Here is a 14230-nt window from a genome sequence, read left to right on the forward strand (position 1 = left end):
TTTTTTTTATGTTTTGATATACACAGTCATGTGATGTATAACAGTTTTTTAAGTCAATAATGGACTGCAGATGTAGTGGTAGCCCCAGAAGATTATAATACTGTGTGTTTGCCTTTGCTAAGGTCAGATATGTTTAGATAAACAAATACCATTGTATTGCTATTGCCTACAGTATTCAGAATGGCAACATACGGAGCAAAAGGTGTATAGTAGTTTATGTCATATAGATTTTTGCGAGTGTATTCTACAAGTATGACGTTTCTGCAGTGATGAAATCACCTCACAGTGCATATCTCAGAACATTTCCCCATTGCTAAGCAACACATGACTGTACATGTCTGTACAGGACCTGTTACTTTCAGGTCAATAATAAATTATCTTCATATTTTTAAATCACTTCTCATAAATATAAATTACTTTCACTTCCTAAATGTCTGTAATAATTTTCTGCTCATTTTTCTTAATTGTTTTTGCTTAATTTTTTTAGCAAATGGTACAGCGTTCACTACACATGTAACATTACTATATGAGTTGTAATGCTGTGTTCTTTTAAAATTGTTTCAAATGCTGTGCAACAAAAACACATTCCTTGTAGAAATCTACTCCAATTAAAGGGAAAACACTAGCTAACATATCATTTTTATCAGCATATTTTTCCCACTAAAGCAAATGTGTTTTGACTGTTTCTCTGTTTTAATTCTCCTATATTTCAGGTCCCAAAGCTCAGTGAAAACTTATAAACAAGCCACATCATCATTGTTCATACACTCCATTTTTATGAGCCTGCACAATGCTTTAAGTATGTTGATATTATGTAAAGATCCCATAGCAATTGGAATAACATTTTGAATCTTGGAGATCCTCATTGTGTATGCCTGGGTGATGGCGTGAGAAGTATGACAGACACCCAGACTTTATTTTCTACTTCCTTATCATCTGCACTAGCTTTCAACTTGACAGCCTCAGTGATGGTTTTCTTAGCTGCCACTGGCAAAATATAACATTTCTATATTTGCTTCCCTCTAGTTTCTGCTATCTGAAAGATTTTATTGAAATTCTTACTGTGAACTACACCAAAAGTATTCTGACATTCTTTAAACACACAATGAATTTTATCTCTACGTAAAATGAATGAATTTTGACAAAGCTGTGCATTCATTTTAGATTTAGTGTTTACGCTCTATTTTCCTTATGGAGCTGGTTATTGACTCTGTGTATTTGGAGATGATTATATCCTATTATTTAAACAAACAATGAATAACAACACTAAAATACTTAATCCATTTCTGCTCATATTTTGATCAGTTGTTCGGGATTTTTATTTCTTTTTCTCATTCAATATGTTACTTCACATAGTAACTAAAAAATACATATATATTTTATTGTTTTATATTATATGTTGATACTTTTTATTTGTATTCTATTTTGTGGAGCATAAGCCCTTAGAAATATGATTGAATATATTTTCTCTTTCCTCAAGTTTGTTTCTCAGCAGTGCTTAGTTTAGCCACCAAATACATGCACCCTACTCTACAGAGGTTAGTATATTTTTCTGCCTGTGAATTTTAGGGCATACATCAAACAATCATCTGAAATCACTGTATTTGCTGTCTGTAACAAGTAGTGCTAAAATGGACTTGCTTTAGGAAATCTTTATTTTAACATGTGCAAAATTCCATATTTTATGGGTATGGAATTTGTTTTTTAATTTAGCTCAAACTGCATCATAAGATATAGCAAACTTCTACTCCACTAGAGCTAAAATAAAGCATCCTAGGAGTTTTTTTTGACCACCTTTAAAATATTTTACACTTTTAAAAATGCAAATATAATACTGAATTTTTATTAAGCGATTCTTAGTAACACGATTAATTTTATTCACCAACTTAAAAATTTAGACCAAAAAACAGCTGCAAGCTTTTAAAATACACAGAGCAACCCTTCAACTTCATGTGGTATTTTTCCACCATGGTACAATTAAGATGTAAATACTGCACTGTTGTTAAGCTACCATCTTGCCGTCTCTCCAAGTTACCAATAAAACAAGAAACATGTGATGAAATCTGGAAGCTTTTTCTATTATCTGGAGTAATTAAAAGAAGTTTAGAAAAAATTCCCTACAGTCAGCCAGAGAAACAATATAATACATCATCATAATTGGTGTTTGCTGATGGGTTCTTCCCATTTCCCTTTTCCTCTTTTGTAAAAACCATTTTTGACAGTATTAAAGTTGAGTATTGCTTTTAGCACTACACTTTGAAGTATACTTTGCTTTTATATGTGTTTGCCTATTTGTATTTCCTCTTAATACTGTGAATTTCTATTTATTTCCTTCCAAATTCGTTTAGTTGGCCATTATTTCCTGATATTTATAAATGTTTTATCTAGTCCAGAGTTCTTCATGGAAGATAACTATAAATGACACATGAAAATTTATGTGAAAATGATATTCAAAATATAGAATAAAAAGGGTAAATGAGAAATAGATTTAAGTTAGAAATAAGAACGTTGCGGTATGGAGTGTGTTTTTTGAAGCTTTATGAGTTCTTAGCATAACCACAAATTTAGTAAAGGACATTAACATTCAAATAGCATCTTTGAGACTTTCTCTTCCCCTTTAACGACTGCCAACAATAATAAAATGTAAAATGATGAGAAAGAAGACAAATGCCAAATGATGCAAACTTTTTGCTCCTAAATGGGCACAGAAAATGTGGGAAATTATGCAAAGTAGTGCAATTAAGTGAAAAAGAAAACAAAACATGAAAAAAGGAAACAGCCATTCATTTTGCCTGAAAAACGTGGCTGTGTATGAAATTTTCAAGTTTAATAGAATTTTTAAAATTTAGTTTGGACTCATTATTAGTAAATTTGCAATGAGTCCATACATACGTCACATATTATATGCTTATTGAGAACAAATAATTGTTCTCTGGGTTTCTGAACAGTATAAGCAGCCTGTGGAGAATGCTGTGAGAAAATTTGAAGTTATAAGAAATCATAAAATTCCACTGAAAATTGCCTCAATAGAGTAACAAATATTTTGAATAGAAAGAGCTGATTCTTTTCCTTTCTTTTTTGAGACAGAGTCTCACTATGTCACCCTGGGTAGAGTGCCATAGCTCTCTATGGCATCATAGCTCACAGAAACCTCAAACTCTTGGGCATAAGCAATTCTTTTGCCTCAGCCTCCCAAGTAGCTGGCACTACAGGCACCCGCCACAACGCCCGGCTATTTTCTTACTGCAGTTGTTGTTTAGCTAGCTCAGGCTGGGTTTGAACCTGCCGCCTTTGGTGCAGGTGTCCGGCGCTGTAACCACTGTGCTATGGGCACCAAGTCAGGCAAAGCTGACTTCTAACCGTAAACTTTCCTAATAATTTTGTTTTCCTAAACAGAAATATAACAGTATCATCTACCTGGTTTTTCCTCTTCAGTGGGCTTTTTCACCTGTAAAAGTAATGTCAGTACAGTTACTTTCAGAGCCATACTATAAAGGAGCAGGGATCAATTCGTCTTTTGAAAAAAGTAGCCAATGTTGATAGCCAATGGAGAAAATCTAGCTCCTGAATTCTTTTCATTCTTTCTTATTTACCGAAATAAGAATAAAAAGGAAAATAAAGCACTTCAGGGAAAGAATGGAAAATATATTAGCTAGGGGGAGAAAAAGAAAATAAGGGAAGAGTGTAAATACTCAAAATGAGTTAGTATCTGGTCCAGATGTATTAAAATATAGTCTATATTAATTATGCTTTTATTTTCCATATAATGTCTGTATTGATAGATTCCCTCGTCATGTTGCTTTTCTTGTTTTAATGGATGTATCAAAAGATTTAATGCAGGTTACTGCTTCAGGCTTTCCTGGTTTGGTATTTGAGATGCCAGTCCTGCGTAGTTTCCGTCATTTCTTACTGCCGAGTTCTTCTTTGCTTCATTTGTCAGTGAAGTCAAATGTCTCTGGACATTTCACTTTTGCTACATGTAGTCAATTATGTGATCTGACCAAATGGCATTTAAAACTGACAGCTTAAATACTGCCATTAAACATGGTGGTACCTCAATTTATTACTCGAACTCTGAACTTGCCCCAGAACTAAAGAATTCAAGAATGTCCACCCATTAGCCAAAAAACCACTCCACTTGGGTTTCTCCTGCAACCCGACTCTTGTTTATATCTGCTCCTCCTGTCTTCTCTCCATCTTTATGTGTCAAATTAATTCTCCAAGTTGCTAAATTCAAAAACTTTTGAATAATTCTGGATTCCTCTTTTCACCTCTTTCTCTTATAGTTCATAGGTGAAAGCACCTTCTCTAAGTATTACCTTTGGAAAATGTCCCATTTAATTTCAAATCACCATCATTACTTATAGCATTCTCTTGTGTTAGGCTCCTAATTGTTCATTTCACTTTGTCTAAGTCATACCCTATTCTACACAGAAAAGGCAGTGATCCTTCCAGAACACAATTTACTATATTTCCATCTCACATGGAATAAAATCCAAAAGTTTTTCACTAAGCCTACCTTGCAGTATCAAGATGCCTGTTATTTTTCTGACTTTATCTACTACCATATTCTTTCTTCTTGTTCTACTCCAGCCACACTGGCTCCCTTGTTTTGTCCTGTCTTCCTTTTTTCCTTCTTGTAACTCTCCTTAGAGATATACATGTTCCTTCCTTCCTTATTTCTTTTGTTTGCACTCAAAATGTCACTTTATCATACAATGATGCAATTTTCTTTTTACCTAATTTTATTCTATTATTCAGCATTTTTTACAACTTGGATTATTTTTTATGTCTCCTTTTCAGCTCAAAAATAAGTTACATGAGAACAGGATCTTTGCCTTTGGTTTACTAGTGTGGCTCCAGATTTGTTGAACAAATATTCATGACCTAAAATAACATTTAATATGTATTTGTTGAATAAATGAATGCATGAAATAAGTGAATGAACAGCAATGAAATGTACATATTGGTTTTACACTGCAGATGAGAAAATTGAAGCTCACGTAAAGAAGGTTACATGACCACATTTACATAGCCATTAAGTATCAGAGCCCGTCTTTCAACTTTTCACCACTTTACAATTCTGACTTCCTACCCAACAATTTGAAGTAGCCCATAGTGAAATACTTTGGGTTTCCTGAATACAACTTAAGCTTTTAAATATGCTGTTCTTATTAAGAAGCATGTCTTTCTCCTGCCCTTTACCTATGCAACTCATAGTGGTTTCTTAGAACATAATTTAAAAATATTCTTCTTTAGATGGGCAGTGCCTGTGTCTCAGTGGGTAGGGTGCTGGCCCCATATACCGAGGGTGGCAGGTTCAAAACTAGCCCTGGCCAAACTGCAACAACAACAACAACAACAAAATATCTGGGGGTTGTGGCAGGTGTCTGTAGTCCTAGTTACTCAGGAGGCTGAGGCAAGAGAATTGCTCAAGCCCAGGAGTTGGAGGTTGCTATGAGCTGTGACGCCACAGCACTCTACCGAGAGGGATAAACTGAGACTCTGTCTCTAAAAAAATTCTTCTCCAGAAAGCTTTGATTGATATCCTCTGACCCTCGTGTGCAGGCAAACTTTGTTGAATTATATTCCATATTTATAACCTCATAGCTCTATATATGCCTTATTCAAAGCACTGTGACACTATTGTCCTTGGTTTATTTGTCTCTCTTCTCATAAGACATTTTAATGACCAAAGTTATGACTTGTATATATTTTTTTACTCATTTTATTTTCATTATTTAGTAATCCACATGCTTTATTTATAAATAAATAGGATTTTTTAAAGTCCATAAAATATTGTAAATTTAAGAAAAGCAATGGATGTTATAATCTCATCTTTACTTCTAAAAAAAGTAATAGATGATCATGAACATTAATAACTGTTGACAGCCAGGGTCCAGGTTTTCAGAACTCAGTTGCCTATTCAATTACTCAGTGAAACTAGACACTTTAACTGAGACACACATGAATAGAAAGAGAAAGTATGTAGAAACCTAAAGCAAAACTGGAGCAACAAGGGCAGTGTGCATAGAAAGTGAAAGTAACTTCACATAAAGAAGTTACTTGTAGGAAGAAGTATCATTTAAAAACAGAGAGGGCAGTGCCTGTAGTTCAGTGGGTGGAGCGCCGGCCACATGCACCAGGGCTGGTGGGTTTGAACTTGGCCCAGTCCTGTTAAAACAACAGTGACAACTATAACAAAAAAAAAATAGCTGGGCATCATGGCAGGTACCTGTAGTCCCAGCTACTTGGGAGGCTGAGGCAGGAGAATTGCTTAAGCCCAAGAGTTGGAAGTTGCTGTGAGCTGTGACAGCACAGCACTCTACCCAGGGTGACAGCTTGAGATTCTGTGTCAAAAATAAAATAAAAGGAAATAAAAAGAGAAAACTAAGAGCACTTCCAAAGAGATTTAGAAGTGGGTCCCTCTCGTGAGTGAGAAGAGAGAGACACACTAGGCAGTGTCAAGATATAAATATCTTCTTTATTCCTGTTTGAAATTGTTTGTGACTCTTTCATTGGTCTCTGTGCCTCTCCAATTACCTTTGTCCTTTTCTATTGGCCGTTGATTACCTATGTTACCTCAAACCCACAGTTTTCCCCCATTTTTAGTGAGAATCACTGAGAGATGATCTAACTGGTTTCTGTGAGCCCTCCAGATGTCCTTATTCAACAGGGTAGGCTTTTCTCCCTTCCTTTTTGAAGCCTCTTCTTTGTCTCTTGTCATTAACAATTTCAAGTATAAGATCATATCATCAGCAGGGAGTGAAAGTTTGACCTCTGTCCCCATTAGAATACCTGATATCCTTCTCTTGCCTTATTGCATAGGCTAGAACTTCCAGCCCTGTGTTGAACAGTGGTGGTGATAGTGGGCAAACTTACCAGGTTCCAGTTCTAAGTGAAAATGCTTTCAGTTTTAGTTCATCCAGTATGATGTTGGCTGAGTGTTTGTCATAGATACCTTCAGTTTGAGAAATGTCCCATCTATGCCTATTTTCTTAAGTGATCTTATCAAAAATAGATACTGAATGTACCCTAATTATATGTAGCCTTATAGTAATCTGAAATTTTAAAAATTGCTGAAAGATTTAAGATAATGAAGACAAATTACTCTCACAACAGCAGGGGAGAAAAAATATCAAATTTAAAATCCAGAAGGAAAGAGGAGTAAGTTCATTATGTAGTAAGAGGGATCATAATATTTTTGTTCCAATTTTGAGTTTGCTTTCTACTACAGGTATATAATTTTCTAAATCAATCAAAATTAATTAATTTGATGTCATCACAAGGGCAGACTCATACTGATGAATAATTGAATTGCTATCTTTTTTTGTGTGTATATATACATATATATATTCACTGCAATTCAAATACTTGATAAATTTTTATCTTCAACTCACTAAAAAAAGTTAAATAATTATTAGTAGCATTTAAGTAAGAGAAAAGAGGAAGGTGGTGTCAGGAGAATAATTCTTAGTCTAAACTGACAACCATGCAATTATGGATGGGAGAGTTATAAGGATAAATTACTGCTCTTTCTGTGCACTGTAGATTTTAATGTGTATTTCAGATGGCTATAAACATGTTTATTTGGGTGCATAGCCAACCATGCACATGAGTGTACCATATATGGGCATAGTGACACATTCACGTCTATAGGATGACAGAAAAATCTGTGACTCTGAAGATAAGGCCCTAGGCATGAAAGCTAGCTATGAATCACAAGTGTATGTCCTCATATGAATGAAACATTAGGCCCTAGATAAAAGTAATAACCAGTACAAACAAACAAGTAACCATACATAGGAGCAATTGTATGTGATTTAACACCTAATGATAGGTTCAGATAAACATGCATTGGCCAGGTTTTGAAGACTTTACTCCCATTATAACTCTTGAGTCCATATCCATTGTCTTAACAGTGTCTATATAAAATCTGATATGATTCAGTTTTGTATCATCTCTTCCCTTGGTTACCATGATAGTCTCACAATATGTCTCTCTGCAATGTCTTTCTCTTCTACTCCCTAGATGTAATTACCTCACTCCTCTGCTTTTTAATGGTTAAATGCTTATACACAGCTTTTTCTAGTGTTATGTGTGTACAGTTCCTTGAAATATTGATAGGGATTGTCCTATGTGCCACCTTTATCTCTGAAAAATAAACAGATACAGTGCAAATTAAATATTATTTCAAATATAAATGCACTTAGGGAAACAAAGTTAAACTCATCTTTGAAGCATTACAAAGATCTCTAAAGGAAAATAGTAAATGTGGCATTGTAAATATGGGGATTTCCAAATGAATTATCTCTCTATGTTGAATTCATAATGCAAATACGAATTCATGAATATGAATTTCATGATGCACAACTCATTTCTTCATTTAAAATTTAAATTTAATTTTTTTAATATGTCATTAAAATATTTTTATCCTCTAATTTTGACATACCTTTGCAAGTATATTAGGGATCTGATTGTTTTCTCTTATCTGAAATACTGTACCATCTTCTTTTCTCTAACTCTTATTATTTTCCATGAAATTTAATTAATTACCTTACTCATCAAAGAAATTTCTCATCTTGTTTCAAAAACAGTTTGAATATTATTCAGTTATCCATTCTTTAAAGTGTTTATAGTATTAAGGGCAAAAATATTTATCATTTGTATATTCATAATTACTATTTCTGTTTGAGCATATTCTAATATTTCTTTTTCTTTCCTTGTTGTTTTGAATTGAATGAAAACATCTGTCACTTATTTTCATTTTTTTAATTTTTCTTTATATTTTTTGTTACTTTAAAGTGTTTTATAAAATCTAGGTATTATTCCTTTGTACAGAAATTAAATAGTTTTTCCTGCAGTATATCTAGAACTGAATGGTATGGTATTTTCTTTCATAACCACAACTAAACTATATGTGTTGTTCTTTTTCCTTTGGATATCTGTAATTTGTGAGTTGCTTAAGAACACATTCCACTTCAATTATTTAAAGGGTATCTCCATTCTCACTGATTTTTTTTTTTGAAGTTTTTTTTTTTTATTATTATTGTTGGGGATTCATTGAGGGTACAATAAGGGTTAGATAAAGTCCCTCTTGCAATCATGTCTTGCCCCCATAAAGTGATTTTTCTTCTACTAGTTAGTACTTGGACATTTATACTTACCACTTTAGCATATTTGAAGCTTATATCAGGTTGCAACTTCAGTTATTTTTAATGTAAAGGGAGTCATGCCAAGATAATTTATTGAAATTCCTTCTTTGTCATCTAGTTGATGCACCTAATTGGGGGAATGTTGTATTTGTCTTTCTTAGAGTCCAATGTTATATTTAGATGTATACCCATAGATATTTAGATGTATACTACATAGCAATTCTCTTTCACATTGCCTCGTGGGACACCAATTATAGCATGGTAGGTCACTTGCTACTTTCCCACAAGCCATTCAGGCTTTGTTAATTTTTCAATATTTATTTCCTGTTTTTCATTGACTTTTTTTTTCTGTCTATACTAATCTTCTACCAACACAAATCAATATATCACTGAATTTCTTATTTTAGATGTGTGCTTTCAGTTTTAGTTTTACATTTTATTGTCCTAAACTATTCATGCATTAAGACCCTAATTATCTTTGATTCCTTGCACATGGTAATAATTCTTTAAAGGCCTCGTCTGCTATTCAAATATCTGGATCATTTTAGAGTGTTTCTCTATTAGTTGCTTTTTTTTTTTTTAATTTGTCATGCTATTTTCTTCTTTGCACATCTAGTAATTTTTAGTTGCATGATGAACATTGATGTTATGTAATAAGGAGTATAAATTATATTGATCTCTTTTCTAAAGTGCTAAATTTTGACTTCTGGCATCCTAGTCCATGCTTGGGGGACTGGTTGGCAGCCACATAGGCCATGCCAGGCAACCTCCACCAGTCCACCATCAACTCTGGGTGAGCTCTCATGCCTGGGCAGCAAGCAGTCCTCTGACTATAGCTGTGGCAGTGTGTTATGATGCCTTCCCATACCAACCTGGCTACTGGAATCCCAAGTGGTAAAGTGAAATACTTAAGACTCTCCAGCACAGATGATAGCTACTTTGACCCTGAGTTTAAGGAAAGCCCTCCTAAAATTATTTACAAGGCCATTGCACTTGCCACTGTGCTGTTTTTGGCGCCTTTCTCATTATCATAGACTCCCTCCAGATGTCCGGCTACATTAGTAAGGGGGCAAACGGAGTCATTCAGTCCTAATTATTTGGACTCTGTTATTCCTTCCCAGAGTTTACCACCTGTGCATTGCCTGCTATGCATTCAAAGGCTACCTGGGTTAGTTCTACGATGACTTTCCAGACTTTGATGACTAACACCCACCTCACCCTTGAGGAGAGACTTCACAATAGATCTACACCTAGTTTGGAAATACTGCAGAGAAACTATAGCTGGGGGCTAATGGGTTTCAAAGTTTGTGATGTTTAACAAAACAATGACCAGATTTTATGGGTCCATCCCAAAGACTGAGCTTATCGATTAGCTAATTAGGACATGTTCTGTTTTTCAACTACTAACAAGTTTTTCCACAGGAATGTGTATCATGGAACAATGGCCATATTAATTATCTGGGGAAAAGGGAGGTGATTTTGTAGTGAAAAGTACTATCACCAACAACATCTTTAGAGTTGTGTGTTTCTTTTAAATAGTCTTCATTGTAAATTTGGTTTTGGAGCAAATGGAAAAATGCAATATATCTAATTTCTTATTACTAAGTAATTTATATTTAAAATATCTAAGCATCATATCCACCACACTTATCTCTACTTTAATGCCCTAGTGGAAGAACTCGGTAAATCAAGCATCTGTAATATGTTTTACTTTCTTTTTATTGACAGCTTTCTTATTGACAGCAACTGGGAATTTTTTAAAGTGCAGAGCATGTTTTCAAAATCTGAACATTTTTTTGTTTACCAATCCTTGACCAGCTCTGTTCTGTATTGCCAATAGGCAATATATAATTTGGGTCATTGTATCCTTTTTAGATCAAGGTATTTCGTATATCACACCTTTAAAGACTGAACCTTTGGCTGTTTCCTAAAGAAAAAAATGTAGATAAGCATTATTATTTAGAATTTACAACCCTATTGCCAGCATCTTGTATTACAATGTCGTTCTGCTGAAGATGGCAGTTCTAGATCCCTAGAGCACTAGATTGCCTCAGGCTGGTTCTGTAGCTTACCTTGCAAAAAGTGACTTATACAAAAAAGAAATTAAAATGTTGAAATCTAAATCATAAAAGAATGCTGAATTTGTTCTGTCCTGAATTATTTTACTGCTAGCCTGTTTTGATATCATTGAAGACTGACTTTAGGCTTTGTCAGGGTGGATGTAGATCAGGTCTTATTCTATTTTGTGTTCTTCTTGTTTAGATATATCTTTCTTGTATCTCAGTAGAATGCCAGGTATTATAAATTCTCCCACCCTGGTGGAACCAACTCTAATGTCAATGTCTTCTAGCACCATGGGCCTGCAGGGATCTCTGCTCTTATGTCAATCCCTTAACAGCCGTACTGCACTTGACCTCATGAAGTTGCACTATGCGCATACCGCACCCCAATACTTGGCCAAGAGTTTGTCGGGAATTAATTACTCCACGCAGCTCTAGAAAACATCCTTCCTTGAACTCTGCATAAGCCTCTTCCTTCCAGTACACTGTTTCATATGTTTTGCTTCTTTTAAACTTTAAACTTTACTGCTTTAAGCACAGACTCCAATTTCAGCATTCCCAGCTTAATAGGATAGAAGTGTTCTGCTTGGACTTCATTTTCCTTTGCCGTCCCTGGGATATTGCCTCCGGACAGAGGTAAAGTCCAGTTTATCTCATATGTTTTCCCTCTAAAAAGATATTAAAGCCCCGTGCTAGCCATAATATAATGCCTGAAAACAGTTATCTCAAATATTTGGTTCAGGTTTCTATATGTTTACAGTGGGAAAGTGCACCCGGCACTACCTGCTTTGCCAAGATAAAGCTTGTCATTTATTTGAACAGCCAACTTATGATTAGATTCCTCTATTTTATATTTCAATCACTCATTTCTCTATTCTCCTGATTTGTTTAGCTATTGAAATATTTTTTAATGTCTAGTTATGTGTGGGTCCTTTTATTCTGCTTTATCAAAATTGCCTTGACTAATTTCAAATAAACATGAAAATCAGGGCAGGGCACAGTGACTCACACTTGTAATCCTAGCACTCTGAGAAACAGGAGGATCCCTTCCATTCAGGAGTTTGAGTCTATCCTGAGAAAAAGCAAGATCCCTCTTTCAATTTGAATTAAAAGTAGAAATATTAGCCAGGAATTATGTGAGGTGCCTGTAGTTATTCTGGAGGCTGAGGCAGGAAGACCACTTGAACCCAGGAGTTTGAAGTTGCTGTGAGTTAGGCTGATCCCCCATGTCACTGTAGTCCAGCCAAGAAGGAAGGAAGGGAGGGAGAGAGGAAGATAGATCAGTTCAATTTTAAAATAAAATATCCTGGAATTTTTTCAATCTATGCCAATATAATTAAACCTTTCCATTCAGAGACGTGAGTATCTCTGTTTGTATTCATTTTTTCTCTTGTGATTGTGCATCTATATGTATTTAAATATAGGCTTTTGGGTGAAACCAAGATGGAGGACTAGAAGCAGGAACACACATTACTCTTATGGAGAGGATAACAGTTGGTGAGTAGATATTCACACCTTCAGATGGATTGTCTAAGATAGAGCATTGGGCATCAACAGAGAAGTGACAGGAGACACTGAAAGCAAAGGGGAATTAGGGTGACTTGTTTGGCCAAATGGGACATGGCCCTACCCAGCCACCACTGCCACCACTGGAAAATCCAGGTGCAGCCGACTGACTTGATGATCTTCCTCTGCTGTTGCTGCTGCCCAGATAACTCGCCCAGCTGCTGAGGCTACTGCTGTGCCGGAGGACCCATGTGAGAGCAAACCAGCACAGCCTGTACCCACTGCCACTGGGGAGAGGCACTCACCCTGTCCCCACGTGAAATTCCAGCAGCAACCTGGGGACCAGTCTATCCCTCCACAGGAGTATCCCTTGTCACCTGCATGCACTGTGAAAACAACAGGAAAATGGAGAGACACAAGAGAATAACAGTGTTACAGGCTCACAATGAGATCTCCCTTTTCATGCGTGATCAGTTGTCCATCCAGGAGCTTGGGAACTGTGGATGTGTGACCTAGTTCACAATCACTGCCACCTAAATACCCTGCTGGGTCTGCAAGCAGCATCATGGTGGATATCTACTGGATTTTTTAAATGAATGCATTTCATGAAGATACGATTTGCCTAGGTATCGGCAGTAACAGGGGAATAAATGAAATAATAGATCATCCAGAATAGAAAGTGAGAAGCCATTACAACCCTTACACCTGAAGCAACAAGGAAGAAAAATAACTGGAGTCCAATGTCAACAAGATAACATGGAATATATCTTTGGGAAGTACTGACTCTTGGAGGAATATGTAGAGGTAAAGTAACATAAGGAAGGAAATTACAAAAATAATTCACTAACCTTTTGCTTGTCCTTCAGTTGTATTGCTTTATATTTTTCATTGGTTAAAAAGCAAAATCAAGAAGGCTAGGAAGGAATGATACGAGGTAATGCAGGAGGCTGTGTGCTCATGCATCGGGCTCCTTCCATGGCACAGAGCAAGGTACAGACAAGGAAGAAAATGAATGTGTCCTAGGTTGCTGTGGGAGACAGACGGGGAAAAAACAAACAAACAAACAAGAACAGACCTTAAACATCTTTGAAAAGTTTTTATTCTCCAAATCAATCTTTTGAAAGATAGGGATAGTACATTCACTAAATATAAGATTGAAAATATACAGGCAAATAAGCTGAGTTAGTTGCTATTAAAAATGTTTGGGGGCAGCCGGGCGCGGTGGCTCACACCTGTAATCCCAGCACTGTGGGAGGCTGAGGAGGGAGGATTGCTTGAGCTCAGGAGTTCGAGGCTTGTCTGAGCGAAAGTGAGACCCCGACTCATGTCAAAAAAATGGAAAAACCCAGCCAGGCGCTGTGGAGAGCACCTGTAATCCCAGCGGCTTCAGAGGCTGAGGCAGCAGGATGCCCACAGGTCGAGTCTGAGGTTGCAGTGAGCTACGATGCCATTGCCCTCTGCTCAGGGCATAGGGTAGAACTCTGTCTTGACAAAAAAAAAAAAAAAAAT

The 14230-nt window shown here is 35.9% G+C and overlaps 1 protein-coding gene and 1 pseudogene across 1 annotated transcript in view; both read left to right on the forward strand.

The window, feature by feature from the left end:
- The window catches only part of KLHL1 (kelch like family member 1), a 326246-nt gene that overhangs the window by 75844 nt on the left and 236172 nt on the right, over positions 1-14230 (forward strand). The gene's annotated exons all lie outside the window — the stretch shown is intronic.
- Positions 10007-10361, forward strand: LOC128566889 (transmembrane protein 230-like; annotated as a pseudogene).

This window comes from Nycticebus coucang, chromosome 15 (assembly GCF_027406575.1).
Source record: "Nycticebus coucang isolate mNycCou1 chromosome 15, mNycCou1.pri, whole genome shotgun sequence".
NCBI lineage: Eukaryota > Metazoa > Chordata > Mammalia > Primates > Lorisidae > Nycticebus > Nycticebus coucang.